The sequence below is a fragment of the Quercus robur genome, chromosome 3 (genome assembly GCF_932294415.1).
Source record: "Quercus robur chromosome 3, dhQueRobu3.1, whole genome shotgun sequence".
NCBI lineage: Eukaryota > Viridiplantae > Streptophyta > Magnoliopsida > Fagales > Fagaceae > Quercus > Quercus robur.
The window spans coordinates 47389576-47401692 of NC_065536.1; the positions used below are offsets into that span (position 1 = coordinate 47389576).

Consider the following 12117-nt stretch of genomic DNA (forward strand, 5'->3'; position numbering starts at 1 on the left):
TGGCCTTTAATTGTAGTCAAAGACTACAACTAAAATTTAGGATAAAGTTTACATTGTCAAGATAAAATTTATGATAATTTAGGATAAATCATATTGTTATGATAAAATTTAGCTACAAACTTTGTTGTAGTCAAAGGCTACAACTTCCACTAAAAAAATTAACTTTTACATATTTTGAAAATCTAGCCATTGAATTGCATATTCTTTATGTTCTTAACACACATCAAATTTTGTATCAATTAGATATTATTTACTATTTAATTCATAAACTTACTTTTAATACATAATTTTAAACTGCAAAAACTTGAAATTTAAATATTTGGTTAATGATATAGCTATTGATCTTTGATTTTTTGAAAATTCTACAAGTATGGAAGATATAAAAAGAAAATATTTTTTACTAATAAATTAGTCAAAATTCACATTAAATAAAAAGATATTGATTAGAGTTGTAGTCATTGGCTAAGCTTTGTCTATATCGTTAATTATGACGGATTTTGTCTACTTTTTCCCACCCTATCTTGGGAATATATTTATTTAAGGAGTTTCTTAAAATATCACACTTTTTTTTTCTAAGAAACGAGAATATTATTCAAACAAGAGAAACAAAGAAGCATCCTTCCTACAAGCATTCACTTCACAACTGCTGCAGAAAGAAGATACTTATTACAACAAAATGAAGACCAATAAGAAGCAGCAAACTTGGCTTAGCTCTATCCTCACCCAATTAAAATTACAACTAACAAAAGATTTCCCAAGGTCTAATATACAGTGTCGGCTGAACAGTGGAGCAAGAAATACGGTCGCCTAAGGCCTCAAGTAAAAAAAAGACCCCCAAATTTTAACCAATAAGGTTATTTATAATCAATAAATAAAATAATATTTTTTTACCAAATGAAAAACAAATAAAAAAATAGAGAAAAATGCAACGTCCACAATATTTTTTACAACACTTTTACAATTATGCTAAGTAATAGGTTGTTACAATCTATTATTGATGACAAAAAAATAATTATAGTGATATTTTCAAAGAAAAAAAAAGCAACTTAAAACCTAGAATTTGTTATAAAAAAAAATATTGTGAAGGTTTTTCTTCTAAAAAAAATAAGAATAATAATAAGAGTTTAATTAGCAAACTTTTACTAGTTCTCATCTAAGTCCACCACTAACACTATTTTTTTACTTACTATTATCAATCTACCATATCAACAAGTATGAAAAATTTTATCAAATTTTTTCTGTTTATAAAATTTCTAAAAAAAAAAAAAATTCTACGTAGTTTTTGTTAATTAGTAGTAATTTTACATATAAAATAAGATAATCAATTTTTGCCTTAGGCCTCCAAATACATTAAGCCAGCCCTGCTAATATATCGCAAATTAGAGTTTGGACAGGCCACGCAGCATGTGTCCAACCATCTTTAATGGCATCAAAATAATTTTTAGCATCACCCTCCACTACAATTCTCTTAGTGTTTTCTGATTTTGCTAGTTGCAACACCCAAAGAATTGCAGCTGCTTCAGCCTGCACAGGTTCACAAATTTCATAAACTTTGATTTCGGTGTTAATATCATTCTTGAATTTTCAATTTGAACAAGTCTTTGAGAATTTTATTTGTGACAAATTAAACATTCTACTAATATTTTCCATTAAAGCCAAATGAATTTAATCATGAGATATACACATGATTTCTGTCAAAGCATTAATAGTTTTGAACTATCATGATTAAATTCATTAAGTTTTAACAGAAATGCTAACAAACATTTTATTTGTCATAAACATAAAATGCAATGAGTAAATCATTCAAATAGAAGTTTTACAGTTCAAGGATGATAATAGCTTTGAATGCAATTGACCCATTTCATTCTGTGTCTGAGAATGATTCATTTATGCAAAATTTCAACTGAAGGCATTTGTGGGCAATCTGGAGTTTTCAAGTCCAAATGCTTGGTAACTTTTGATTTCAATAGCAAATCTTTTCTCATTAATTTGAAAATAATTCAGTTACACATGGTAATTTCATGCTATCAACTCCTAGTAGTTGGAATCAAGGCTCTTCATGCCCGAAAGTTACAAAAATGCAAATGGAAGAGCTGGGTGTTTGATTTGGGTAGTATTTGTTTGGTCGACTATAAGGGTCAAATGGTTGTTGTCTTCTTGTTGTGGATCGTTGAGTTTTGTGTGGGTTTGGGTGAGTGGGTAAGTTTCTATAGGTGGACCACTCTCTTAAAATATCCTGACTCAATTTGAAACAAATGACAGTAGTTTTTTGGGTGAGAGGACCATTGGACAGACACCTCTTACATGACAGTCCCGTTGTATTGAACAACATAAATAAGTCCCACAAGATTCTTACGAATAAGCTAAATATGTAATTCTCACATTTATAGAAATCTAGAGATTCTTAATCAAACCAAAAGTAAAACATGAATTCAGAATTTCAGACATCACATTCTTTGAAAATTGGACCATGAGAATATTGAATCTCATAAACCCGCAAACATAATATGAAAAACCACTTAACTGCTACCTTGAATCTAATTCAAAATCAAAATATAGACAAATCTCATCAGGACCCCGTTATATGATCAGCGGATTGGAGTAGCATTGTTCCTTTGTGATTATTATTAGAGCAAATGAAGAAGAATTACAAGGACCAATACAAACAAGAAATGCACAAGTATTCTTAACTTGAATATCATTGCAAAGGTAACACTGCATTATAATACTAGAACAATTTCAGTACTTACAATAGTCATTCGCACAATGAAAGAGAAACATTCCAAAGGACTTGAAATTGCAAGTATTTGCATAAATTTGAACCACGTTAATGGTAAAAGTGAAGCCAGTCAACCCTCTTCTGATTCTGCACATCAATTGATTCAATTTACACATCAGAAAGAAACTAAGATAATAATCAAAGTTTAAGAACACACTATTCCCCTATAATACATAAAATTAGCCCATTCAATTCACATTTATAGGGGGAACAAATCTCCATGACAGTAGAGGATGTAAAACAGTAAGGTGAATTTGGTATTCCACTTTCTTAACAATATAGCAAGCTACTTATAAAAATAAAAAATAAAAAACAATATAGCAAGCATGGGGCTCAATGCAGTGTTGACAACATGAACAAGAGAAGTATTTTTTTTTTTCAAGGAACCAGTAAGAAGAACAAGAGAATATATAGATACTCTTCATACCATGTATGGCTTCCATATTGTCTTCTTTGTAGACTCCAAGGGGTGAGCCATGTACAGATAATAGCATCTCAGCCTCAATGTTTTTGGTGTCATTCCAATAGACAGCCTTTGGCTACTCACCTGCAAAAATGATCAGATGTCACATCAATTCGTGCCCATTTGATAACCATCCAACACCTCCCATGAGAAATCTCACGGTATCAGGGAAGTCATAAACCATAAGTTGTCACACCCCTCCCCCCCCCCCCCCCCCCCCCACCAAAACTCTCTCTCCAAAACCCTTGAAACACCTAGCTGATATGTACTCTTCTAACAAACTTAAAACTTAGCAAGCTTTTATGGTTCACTCAATTGCAGCCACTAGCTGCTTATCCTTATATTTTCTCCTTTAACAAATGAATTGCTTTTGCAATTTATGATCATTGCTTAAAATGACAAATCTACCAGCACAAACTTTGCATCCAGAGCCTCCAAGATATCTACTTCAGCAAACAAGACAGGCTTTCAGAAGACACCCCTGAGAGTGAAAACTGACACAACACCCATAAGGGTTTTGTATGTACAATTCATTGGAGCATCTAGGGCACACCGGTAATTGTAGGCACTTAATATGCATCAGCTGAAACTTCTTCAAGGTCCTAAAGTTGGACTACAGCATATTGATGAATTGGAACTGACTTGTGCCATTCAGTAAATGCTTTTGCCCTTCTACTTGGTTTCAACAAATTAATAAAACAAGAACTTGGTTCCTAACTAAAACTAACCAAGACACTCGGTTAGTTACATTTTAATAAGATTGAAGCTTCATACAAAAATAAATAAGAAACAAACCCCGGGAGTTTGAAGACCATCTTGCATCCTGAATATTTGAGTTTCTGATGGCTCCTCCAATACCTATAAAATGGAAAATTTCAATCAGAATAACAAGAGAAAGGGACTGAAGTGTGTGTTTGGATTTTGGCTCAAACCATGCTTTAATGAGTTAATAATTATCACATGGGGTGCAAAAGAAAAGCACATTTCAATGCAATTAAACAAACTCAAATCAAATGAAAGTTGAGACCATCCTTTGTTTTGTCAGAATAAACCATGGACAACTGATGCAGAAGAGAAGCATTTATGTCTCTTTCCTTATTATCATATTCCATTGAACTTCAAATTGTTTGTTTCCTTCAACTGAAAGGTTTGGAAGATTTTCTTTACAAAAAAATGGCATTGTGGGGGTTTGTAGTTGTTCCTTGCAAACGCAATTCAGTCAGCAAATGCTCAATCTCCACATCACGAATACCACTAATGGCATCACTCTGTCGAGGAGGGAAAAAATAAATAAATAAAATCCTAACCTGAAACGCTGCGTTTTGAGATCATCCCTTGCACCCAAAATCAGTTTCGTCGGTCTCTCTCACGCCGATCTCTTTTGCCTCTTCTTCTTTGGGAGAGCTGATCTTCTTCCCGCTTCTTCTTTATCTTCTTCTTCTGCCAAATATGCCCTTCCATATTTTACAGTTTTCTACCCTTTTGCCCCCCACTTGGGAATTGGTGAACCCATACATGGCAGCCAGGTGTTTCAAATTTTTTTTTTTTTTTTTTTTTTTGATAAAACAAATGTTTTTATTTATTATTATTATTATTTTGATAGGTAGACAAATTTTTTTAATTTGAACGTGTGCTACCTGTATGTATGTTAATATTGATTAATAAAATAATAAATATATAATAACATTTTTTTTCAATTTTTTTTGTTAGATTATGTTGAAGAAAATATTATTTGGTAGAAAACAATAAATAAGGAGGGAGAGAATGCTAGTATTAATTAGGTAATAAGTTGGAAAACAATAATATTTAATGGTGTTTTTTTAACCGTTAGATCTATTAGAAATTTATGGTGTAAAAAAATGTGAGTTTATAAGAGTTACACCAGTTATAACTCTAAACAATGTTACATCACTCTATAACTTGTTATTGAATTAATATTTTAAAAATTCAACCATTAAATTACATGTTCTATATGTTCTTAACATGCATGCCAATTTTCATATCAATCGGATGTTATTTACCGTTTAATTCATAAACTCATCTTTTATACATTATTTTAAATTACAAAAACTTAAATTTTAACAATTGATTGATGTCATGACTATTAATCTTTGATCATCTTGAAAGTTTGCAAGCATGGAGAATATATGAAGATAATATAATCTAACAGTGGATTTGTCAATATTCACATCCAATTAAAAAATATTGAGTGGTCTAACATTGCTTAGAATTACACCAGGTATAACTTGAATCCAACCCATATATATATATAGGGTTTTACTAGTGTATGTTCTTAAACATAAGTTAGTAAACCATTTTAGGAAAAATTTTATGGGAAAGTGAAAAAGTGATTAATTTTTTTGACAATTTTTTCAATTTTTCATAAAAAGTTTCTTAAAATTAATTACTAATATGTACCTTAAAGGCATACATTAACCGGACCCACATATATATATAGGGAAATACTAATTGATGTCCTTAGGGCAATGGTTAACAATCCATTTAAAGAAAGTTTTTATGAGAAAAGAAAAAAAAAATAATTAATGTTTTGAAAGCTTTTTTCATTTCTCATAAAAGTGGTGTCAAACTTTCTTAAAATGGATTTTTAACCATTTTCCTAAGGACACTCATTAGCATGGCTCATATGTGTGTGTGTGTGTGTGTGTGTGTGTGTGTGTGTGTGTGAGAGAGAGAGAGAGAGAGAGAGAGAGAGAGAGGAGCCAAACCATAAAGTTTAGAACAACTTGTTTTCACTTTTAAGTTGGGGAGAGATAGGAGAAGGATAATATGGTCTCATTACTAATAGTTGGCATGTCAAAATATATTTTTATGGTTGCAAAAAGACTGATTCGGCTATGGGTAAAAGTTGGCTTAGTTGTCTGTAAAATATTTTGTCCCTACTTGTAGGCACCTTTGTCCCTTAGAATAACAAGTTTATCCTTAAGGTTTGTGGTTATTTCTTTCGGTGGTTAGGGAAACACTATAGTCATGGATGAACTAACAAACTGTTGCAATGGTTTGTCGATTTCAAACAGAGAAGGGCCAACCCTCGATCTTGAGGAGGAGATGGCTATGCCAGAATTCATCATTGCTGGCAAATTCTTCACAAGACAAGCTTTGAATATGGAAGCTATTGCTTTGACCTTTAAGCCATTATGGAGATCAAAAAATGGTTTTAAAGTTAAAATCAAATTTAAAAATATGGGCAACCACATAGTACTCTTCACTTTCGATAACAAACTAGAAGTTGATGCCATTCTTTCTAATGAGCCTTGGAGCTTTAACAAACATCTTATGGTGTTGCAATGCTATGACAAGGATACGCCAGTTGATGACTTGACTTTCAATCGTACATCCTTTTAGGTATAGGTACACGACATACCAGTGAGATTCATGAATCAAAAGGTAGCGGAAGGGATTTGCAACACCGTTGGTACGGTCATCAAGAAGCCTGAAACAAAGATGGATGGTGGAAGTTTTATAAGGGTTTGAGTTAGTTTGGATATCACTCGTCCACTAAGCCAAGGAAGAATGGTGTCCATGGGACAAGGAAAAGAACAATGGGTCTCATTTAAATGAGCCTACCAAATATTTGCTACTGGTGTGGCTGTCTCAACAATGATGATAGGGACTGTGAAGCTTGGTTTGACAATGAAGGTTCCCTTAAAGTTGAAGACCAGCAATTTGGACCTTGGCTATGTGCAGCACCTACTAGTCGAGCACGAAAAAACGTAGTCACTATTCCAGGTTTTTTTTAAGAAGATGAAAGGAAGCACTTCCACTCACAAGGCTTCGATCCCTCTAAGGCAAGCTCAGGTGGATACCAAGACGGCTCCACCACCACAGAGGGTATCGTCTGACGTAGAACAGAATCAAGAGGAACCTTTAATGATTCAATTATTAGGATCAGTTACAGTTGGCAAAAATAAGTCCTCCCCTGATTTTGCACAGCAACTTAATCATGCAAAGCCATTGGTGAATCAAATTGAAGAATTGGATCATGATTTAAAGAAATTTGATATACCAATTAATGAGGCATGGTCTGACACTCATCCACCATTCATTCCAAATTTAAATCCTCCTCAAAAGGTATCCAATCCTATTATCACTCCAACAGAACCGTTTCACAATGATTCTTTCCTTTCTAAGCTTGCCGAAATTGATGAGGGTCTATCAAAATTAAATGTCGTGTCAACTCTCAATTTTGAGGTTTCAACGAACGTGCAATCAGTCCACGTAATTAATGAGGAAGATAAGGAAACGGCTAGGGTTTGCCAAGGTAAGGGGTCCAAAAATCTTGCAACCCTACATGCAGAAGCAACTGGAAAACAAAAAAAAAAAATTCACAACAACAAGGAACATGGAAACGACTGAACAATCCAGATGTATCAAGAAGCATTGATAGAATTGCAAGCACAGTAGATTCGATGCTATCAACAAAAAGAATTCCTAAGGAGCTCTCTTATCCCAATGGTTTACCAAGCAAAATACGTATGGTTTCCATTAAGATTAATCCTATTGCACTGGCAGAGGCTGATGATCAGCCCGCCCATCACAATGAGTCTCTTAGTCTGGAACTGTCATGGACTTGGAAACCCACATACAATGAGGAAGCTTGGAATTTACATCCAGGCAAAAGATCCTTCTGTTGTGTTTTTAGCTGAGACATGGACAAATGATGCAAGGCTACATCAATTGTTACGTAATTTTGATTTCAGAAATAAATGGTTAGTTTCAAGTGACAATAGAGGTGGTGGTTTGGTTTTGTTGTGGAAGGAAGATATTCAAATCATAGTGGAAGACTCGTTGAAATTTTGTGTTGATGTACTTGTTGAGAAGAATACCCCACAGGAGTGGCGCTTCACAAGTTTCTATGACGAACCGATTACAACTAGAAGGCATAAGGCATGGACCAAGCTTCGAACCCTTGATGATAAACCACACATGCCTTGGCCGTGTGCGAGGGATTTCAACAAAATCACAAGACAAGAAGAAAAGGTGGGAGGAGCAATTCATGCACACAGTCAAATGCAAGCCTTCCAGGATGTTCTTGATAAATGCGGATTTATGGACTTGGGCTTCATTGGACCGAATTTTATGTGGAGTAAACATTATACCGATGGACACCCAATTTAGGAGAGACTTGACCGTGGACTAGCTACAAACCCATGGTTCTTGAGGTATCCTGGCACTCGAGTTCACCATCTACCTTACCTTTCATTGGATCATTGCCCTTTGCTTATCAACCCAATAGGTATTGAAATTCCATCTTACAAGAAACCTTTTTGATTTAATGAGATGTGGCTATCAGATAGTCGATGTGGAGAGGTGTTTGAAGCAACTTAGAGGTCATGTGTAGCAATGGACACAAATAAAGAAATCCTTGGAAAAATAGACAAGTGTGGCAAAGATTTATCATGATGGAATTATAATGTTTTTGGTAATGTTAGAAGAGAATTTAAAAATTAACAAAAAAAAAAAAAAAAAAAAAAAAGAGAGATTTGCTAATTGAAGAGGAAGTCATGGCATTGAGGACTGGTAGCAATATTCACATCAAAGAATTGAAATGTGAGATAAATGTTTTGATGGACCGAGAAACTAGAATGTGGAATCAACGCTCCCGTATTCTTTGGCTGAAAATGGAGATGGTAACACAAAGTTTTTTCATTGTCGGGCCTCTCATCGATTCCGGAAAAATGTGATCTTAGGAATAAATGACCAATAGGGAGTTTGGAAGGAAGAGCCAAACGACATAGCCGGAGTTCTCATCAATTTTTACCAGGAACTTTTCACCACCTCAAACCTGACTCTACACCAAGAAGTCCTAGACCAAATTCCTCAAGTAATCTCAGATGACATGAACCAAGAATTGACGTGCAAGTTTGAGGAATGGGAAGTGGTACAAGCTTTGAAACAAATGGCACCAATGAAGGCTCCTAGGCCTAACGGAATGCCCCCTTTGTTCTTCCAGCATTTCTGGCCTATGATTAAGGGTGATGTTACACACCCGATGCTATCTTGGTTGAACTTAGGTACACTCCCACACCCAGTGCATCATACCTTTGTTACCCTTATCCCAAAAAAGAAAAATCCAAGTTTAGTGTCGAAATATCATCCTATTAGTCTTTGCAATGTTCTTTACAAAATTTTCTCTAAAGTCCTTGTTAATAGGCTAAAAAAATTCCTCAATTCTATCATTACTAAGCACCAAATAGCTTTTGCCAAAGGTCGCCTCATTACTGATAATATCCTTATTGCCTTGGAAACATTACATTGCATGAAAAACTATAATTCTAGTTCAATTGGGTTTATGGCTTTGAAGCTTGACATGAGTAAAGCCTATGATAGGGTTGAATGGGTGTTTTTGGAAAATTTGATGAGAAAAATGGGGTTTTGTGAACAATGGATTGGACTTATCATGGTGTTTGTGAAAATAGTCACTTACTCAATACTAGTGAATGGAGAACTAAAAGGCTTGATCCACCCCTCAAGGGGCTTTAGACAAGGAGATTCTCTCTCTCCTTTTCTTTTTCGCCTGTGCACTAAGAGCCTACATGGCCTAATTAAAAAGGCAACAAGCAATGGCGATATCAATGGTTTCAAGGCAAACAATGACCCAAACTAACCCATTTGTTTTTTGTAAATGATAGCCTTCTTTTTTGTAGGGCCAACTCCACAGAATGTAGCAAGGTCATGGACATTATATCCTTGTATGAAGAAGTTTCTAGCCAAAAAATAAATAGGGGGAAGACAGCTTTATTCTTCAGCAAATCAATTACTAAAGCAAACAGACAGATCATTAAAGGGATTCTTAGGGTTCGTGAAATCCACCACTATGAAAGGTACTTAGGGTTGCCATCTTTGACGGGAAGAAGGAAAAAAGTAAGCTTTAATTATTTATAGGAGAGAGTATGGAGGAAATTGTAGGGTTGGGAAGGAAAACTCCTTTCCCAAGCTGAAAGAGAGGTTCTTATTAAGGCAGTTATCCAATCCATTCCAACTTATGCAATGGGGTGCTTTAAATTACCAATGGGATTGTGTAATGAAATTGAGGTGTTGATAAGGAAGTTTTGGTGGGGACAACAAGGGGAAAAGCGGAAGATTCATTGGCTAAAATGGGGTGAGATGACAAAATCAAAAGGTGAGGGTGGTAACGGCTTTCGTGACTTAGCTTTGCACAACGACTCTCTCTTGGCCAAGCAAGCTTGGCATTTACTGCAGGATAAAAGCTCACTATTTTATAAGGTCTTTAAACCTTGATTCTTCCCAAATTGCATAATCATAGAGGCTACTAAATCAAGGCATGGTTCTTACGCTTGGAAAAGCATACTACATGGTCGTGACATCATTAAACATGAAGCTTGTTGGAGAATAGGCAACGGGTAGAAAGTTCAAATTTAGCAACATACATGGCTGCCAATCAAGCACCTTACCCATGTATCATCATCTATTTTGGAGGGGTGGGAGGAGGCCACAGTTGAAATTCAGATAAATGAAGACAAGCGGACATGGAATGAAGAGGTAATTGATGGCCTGTTTGCTCCTGAGGAAGCTAAACTCATTAAGAAAATCTCATTGTCGAGACATCCAACAAAAGACAAGCTCTTCTAGCCATGGACACAAAGTGGGCAATATTCCTGCAAATTTGGATACCGGTTTTTGAAGCATGAGGTTGACGAGGAAGGGTCTATGGCAATGTAGGTTGAAGACAAAAAATTCGAGCATAGCATCTAGGATTTGCGAGTTCCAAATAAGATCAAAAACTTCTTGTGGCGAGCTTGTCATGATTCTATTCCTACAAAAGCAAATCTGAGGAGGCGACACATAACAGACAACTCGCTATGCAAACGATACTTGAGTGACAAGGAAAGTCCATTACACGCATTGTGGTCATGCAGTGAACTCAGCTCAGCATGGTCTTCATCAGAGTGGAGCTTTCGCCAAAACACAAGCGCCACAAACTTGAAGGAGCTCGTGTCATGGATACTAAAAAATCAAGGCAACCCAGAGCTATTTATGATGATAACGTGGGGAATATGGCATCAACAAAACCAGGTTCACACCCACAAACCTTGCTGCACCTCAGACCAGCTCGCATTGTAGGCGAAAGAGAAGTTAGATGAATTCCTACTGTACTCCCACCTAAACCACCAACAATTCCGAGGCCAAGGGTGAAATGGAAGCGACCAAATGCAAGTTGTTTCAAAATAATTTTCGACGGAGCAATCTTCAAGAATGAAAACAAAAGTGGCATAAGAGTTGTTATCCGAGACCACATTGGCTCCATCATAGCATCACTTGCTCAGCTAATATCTCCAGCACTTCAACCGGCTGAAATTGAAGCAGTTGTAGCAGCACAGGCTCTGGAGTTTGGACATGAAATAGGCATAAGTGGAGCGGTTCTTGAAGGCAATTCTAAGTTGATTATTAAGTTCTTGAAGGTAGGTGGTAATACAATTGCCTTAGTGGAGCCTCTAATTCAGGATGCCATAGTTTTTTCTAATTTCTATTCAAAATTGTTATACTCTCATTGCAAAAGAGAAGACAATAAATTAGCACATAGTCTAGCTAGATATTCTATAAATGTTTCTGACTATGTAGTTTGGATGGAGGAAGTCTCCAATCCTTTATTCTCAGTAGCTCAACATGATTTAGCCAATTTAGCCAACCAATTTCAATAAAGTTTCAAGTTCATTCTCAAAAAAAAAAAAAAAAAAAAGTTGTTTGAAAAAAGTATGGTAGAATTAATATTAAACAATTTTTAAGTGAGCGCTGCATCACACCTGTTAATAGTACTTAAAAAATATATATATTAAACTAGATTGTGTATGTTCATAGGCTTTTTTTTTTTTTTTTTTTTTTTGGTTGCATACTT

At 35.2% G+C, this 12117-nt stretch overlaps 1 long non-coding RNA gene across 2 annotated transcripts; it reads right to left on the reverse strand.

Moving 5' to 3' along the window:
• Positions 1–1257: 1257 nt before the first annotated feature.
• Positions 1258–4697, reverse strand: LOC126718115 (uncharacterized). 2 transcript variants are annotated; one of them, XR_007652832.1, is made up of 5 exons: positions 4550–4697; positions 4038–4100; positions 3207–3326; positions 2751–2866; positions 1258–1524 (listed from the first exon to the last, which is right to left on the reverse strand). It is a non-coding gene; the product is annotated as an uncharacterized LOC126718115 (long non-coding RNA). The 2 variants fall into 2 exon arrangements; XR_007652833.1 differs by lacking the exon at positions 1258–1524 and having other exon boundaries at positions 2557–2866.
• Between the last annotated feature and the right edge of the window lie 7420 nt (positions 4698–12117).